This window comes from Ranitomeya variabilis, unplaced genomic scaffold (assembly GCF_051348905.1).
Source record: "Ranitomeya variabilis isolate aRanVar5 unplaced genomic scaffold, aRanVar5.hap1 Scaffold_295, whole genome shotgun sequence".
In the NCBI taxonomy this organism is placed as follows: Eukaryota; Metazoa; Chordata; class Amphibia; order Anura; family Dendrobatidae; genus Ranitomeya; species Ranitomeya variabilis.
In genome coordinates, this window is record NW_027508042.1 from 1 (window position 1) to 5,000 (window position 5,000).

The window sequence follows — 5,000 nt, forward strand, 5'->3', positions numbered from 1 at the left end:
GCTTCTGTCTCGGGGTTTCGTACGTAGCAGAGCAGCTCCCCTCGCTGCGATCTATTGAAAGTCATCCCTCGAGACAAGCTTTTGTCCTTCCCCCCCCCCTCCGAAGGGTTCGCCTCCGACGCGTATCCTCCCCTCTATCGCTGCAGGGGGGAAGCGGGAACCCTCTCCGGGGCGCGGAGACCACGGCCGGACGCACGGGGGCCTGATCAACCCCCGGGGCCGTACGCTCGCCGTACTCCGGGCCCGCGACAACTCTGCCCGGTCAAAACAAACAAGATCCGTCTTCGGTGGCGACAGCCATGACCGCGGCGGAGCACTTTGGGCGCTGCCGGGGTGCGGACACCCCGCTCGCCACGGTTCAGTCACTGGCCGAGTGGACTCCGAGAGGAGGGCTTAATATTCGGAGGGGGGCTTAATAGTCGCCCCTGTGGAGGTCGGAGGAAAGCTTAATAGTCGGCCTGCGGAGGTCGGCGGAGGGCTTAATAGTCGCCCCCGAGTGCCCCGAGAGAATCTCCAAAAGTGGGGTCAAAGCGAGAGTTCCATGGGCGGACGGATGACTCTGGAGCGGAAAACCATATTTTCACACTGAAAAAAATGTCAGCCGTGTTTAATAGTCGGCCTGCGGAGGTCGGCGGAGGGCTTAATAGTCGCCCCCGAGTGCCCCGAGAGAATCTCCAAAAGTGGGGTCAAAGCGAGAGTTCCATGGGCGGACGGATGACACTGGAGCGGAAAACCATGTTTTCACACTGAAAAAAATGTCAGACTTCCAGGTGGGAGAAACTGCTGGGGCTGTACCGAGGACGCTTCCAGGAGCCTGGGGAAGATTTTCTGGAAGAGTCCTTGACACTTAGAAAAATTTTGAGAAAATATCGATTTTGTGAAAAAATGTCACATTTCCCCTACTTCCACCCCAGGGGGGCGTCAATATGTTGTAAAGCACCCCAGGGCAGTGACCTAAATGCGGGTGAAGTTTGCGGTGCACGGGGGGAAAGTTGAATTTTTGGATGAAAATGCGTATTTTCATACTTTGAAAATTTCAGGCGTGTGTCAGACTTCCAGGCGGGGGCAGCCGCTGGAGGCGTACCGAGGACGCTTCCAGGAGCCTGGGGAAGATTTTCTGAAAGTGTCCTTGGGACTTAGAAATATTTTGAGAAAATCTCGATTTTGTGAAAAATGTCACATTTCCCCTACTTCCACCACAGGGGGGCGTCAATATGTTGTGAGGTAACCCAGGACAGTGACCTAACTGTGGGTAAAGTTTGCGGGGCACGGGCGGAAAGTTGAATTTTTGGATGAAAATGCGTATTTTCATACTTTGAAATTTTCAGGCGTGTGTCAGACTTCCAGGCGGGTGCAGCCGCCGGAGGTGTACCGGGGACGCTTCCAGGAGCCTGGGGGAGATTTTCTGGAAGAGTGCTTGGGACTTAGTGCAATTTTTTAGAAAATCTCGATTTTGTGAAAAATGTCACATTTCCCCTACTACCACCACAGGGGGGCGTCAATATGTTGTAAGGCACCCCAAGGCAGTGACCTAAATGCGGGTGAAGTTTGCGGTGCACGGGGGGAAAGTTGAATTTTTGGATGAAAATGCGTATTTTCATACTTTAAAAATTTCAGGCGTGTGTCAGACTTCCAGGCGGGGGCAGCCGCCGGAGGTGTACCTGGGACGCTTCCAGGAGCCCGGGGAAGATTTTCTGGAAGAGTCCTTGGGACTTAGTGCAATTTTTAGAAAATCTCGATTTTGTGAAAAATGTCACATTTCCCCTACTACCACCACAGGGGGGGCGTCAATATGTTGTAAAGCACCCAAGGGCAGTGACCTAAATGCGGGTAAAGTTTGCGGTGCACGGGGGGAAAGTTGAATTTTTGGATGAAAATGCGTATTTTCATACTTTGAAAATTTCAGGCGTGTGTCGGACTTCCAGGCGGGGGCAGCCGCCAGAGGCGTACCGGGGACGCTTCCAGGAGCCTGGGGAAGATTTTCTGAAAGTGTCCTTGGGACTTAGAAATATTTTGAGAAAATCTCGATTTTGTGAAAAAATGTCACATTTCCCCTACTTCCACCACAGGGGGGCGTCAATATGTTGTAAAGCACCCCAGGGCAGTGACCTAAATGCGGGTGAAGTTTGCGGTGCACGGGGGGAAAGTTGAATTTTTGGATGAAAATGCGTATTTTCATACTTTGAAAATTTCAGGCGTGTGTCGGACTTCCAGGCGGGGGCAGCCGCCAGAGGCGTACCGGGGACGCTTCCAGGAGCCTGGGGAAGATTTCATGAAAGTGTCCTTGGGACTTAGAAATATTTTGAGAAAATCTCGATTTTGTGAAAAATGTCACATTTCCCCTACTTCCACCACAGGGGGGCGTCAATATGTTGTGAGGTACCCCAGGACAGTGACCTAACTGTGGGTAAAGTTTGCGGGGCACGGGCGGAAAGTCGAATTTTGGATGAAAATGCATTATTTTCATACTTTGAAAATTCCAGGCGTGTGTCAGACTTCCAGGCGGGGGCAGCCGCTGGAGGCGTACCGAGGACGCTTCCAGGAGCCTGGGGAAGATTTTCTGAAAGTGTCCTTGGGACTTAGAAATATTTTGAGAAAATCTCGATTTTGTGAAAAAATGTCACATTTCCCCTACTTCCACCCCAGGGGGGCGTCAATATGTTGTGAGGTACCCCAGGACAGTGACCTAACTGTGGGTAAAGTTTGCGGGGCACGGGCGGAAAGTCGAATTTTGGATGAAAATGCATTATTTTCATACTTTGAAAATTTCAGGCGTGTGTCAGACTTCCAGGCGGGGGCAGCCGCCGGAGGCGTACCGAGGACGCTTCCAGGAGCCTGGGGAAGATTTTCTGAAAGTGTCCTTGGGACTTAGAAAAATTTTGAGAAATTTCCGATTTTGTGAAAAATGTCACATTTCCCCTACTTCCACCCCAGGGGGGCGTCAATATGTTGTAAAGCACCCCAGGGCAGTGACCTAAATGAGGGTGAATTTTGCGGTGCACGGGCGGAAAGTCGAATTTTTGGATGAAAATGCGTATTTTCATACTTTGAAAATTTCAGGCGTGTGTCAGACTTCCAGGCGGGGGCAGCCGCCGGAGGCGTACCGGGGACGCTTCCAGGAGCCTGGGGAAGATTTTCTGAAAGTGTCCTTGGGACTTAGAAATATTTTGAGAAAATCTCGATTTTGTGAAAAAATGTCACATTTCCCCTACTTCCACCCCAGGGGGGCGTCAATATGTTGTAAGGCACCCCAAGGCAGTGACCTAAGTGGGGGTGAAGTTTGCGGTGCACGGGGGGAAAGTTGAATTTTTGGATGAAAATGCGTATTTTCATACTTTGAAAATTTCAGGCGTGTGTCGGACTTCCAGGCGGGGGCAGCCGCCAGAGGTGTACCGGGGACGCTTCCAGGAGCCTGGGGGAGATTTTCTGGAAGAGTCCTTGACACTTAGAAAAATTTTGAGAAAATCTCGATTTTGTGAAAAATGTCACATTTCCCCTACTTCCACCCCAGGGGGGCGTCAATATGTTGTAAGGCACCCCAAGGCAGTGACCTAAGTGGGGGTGAAGTTTGCGGTGCACGGGGGGAAAGTTGAATTTTTGGATGAAAATGCGTATTTTCATACTTTGAAAATTTCAGGCGTGTGTCGGACTTCCAGGCGGGGGCAGCCGCCAGAGGTGTACCGGGGACGCTTCCAGGAGCCTGGGGGAGATTTTCTGGAAGAGTCCTTGACACTTAGAAAAATTTTGAGAAAATCTCGATTTTGTGAAAAATGTCACATTTCCCCTACTTCCACCCCAGGGGGGCGTCAATATGTTGTAAGGCACCCCAAGGCAGTGACCTAAGTGGGGGTGAAGTTTGCGGTGCACGGGGGGAAAGTTGAATTTTTGGATGAAAATGCGTATTTTCATACTTTGAAAATTTCAGGCGTGTGTCGGACTTCCAGGCGGGGGCAGCCGCCAGAGGTGTACCGGGGACGCTTCCAGGAGCCTGGGGGAGATTTTCTGGAAGAGTCCTTGACACTTAGAAAAATTTTGAGAAAATCTCGATTTTGTGAAAAATGTCACATTTCCCCTACTTCCACCCCAGGGGGGCGTCAATATGTTGTAAGGCACCCCAAGGCAGTGACCTAAGTGGGGGTGAAGTTTGCGGTGCACGGGGGGAAAGTTGAATTTTTGGATGAAAATGCGTATTTTCATACTTTGAAAATTTCAGGCGTGTGTCGGACTTCCAGGCGGGGGCAGCCGCCAGAGGTGTACCGGGGACGCTTCCAGGAGCCTGGGGGAGATTTTCTGGAAGAGTCCTTGACACTTAGAAAAATTTTGAGAAATTTCCGATTTTGTGTAAAAATCACCCATTTCCCCTACTTCCACCCTAAAGGGGCGTCAATATGTCGTAAGGCGCCCCTAGACAGTGACCTAAGTGGGGGTGAAGTTTGGGTCTGCTGGGTGGAAAACTGAAAAAAAGCGATTTTGTGACTTTGAGAACAAACAGAGAGCTCAAAACTTTGAAAAACGTCAGACCGCTGTCAGACTTCCAGGCGGGGGAAAGCTCTGAGGTTGTACCGAGGACACTTCCATGGCCCCCGGATTGATTTTCAAGAAAGAGTCCTTGGGACTTTGAAATTTTCCGGCGAGCTGTTTTTGGCTTCCGGGAGCCGTAGAACTTTGGGAAATCGATTCCGCTCACCGGTTCAGGGTGTTTCGAGCTAGTCCAGGTCCCAGCTACGCCGCCTGGCCTCCAAATTTCGCAAATTCGAAAAAAAAAAAAATAGAACCGGAATGAGGAAATTTCTGGCCGCCGGATCCGCCGCACGGCTCCAGGAGGTCGGACACTTTTTGACTTTGTTCCCTTAAAGTGGGGGTCGGTGTCTCACCATGCAAATACCCAGTTTTGCACACCAGCTGCAGGATATAGGAGAGAGAGGTACCTCTCGGCCCCGACCAAAATCCGTTGTTTTCGTGGTTCCTCGACTCGGGTAGGCGGTTTGGCGAGTACCCCC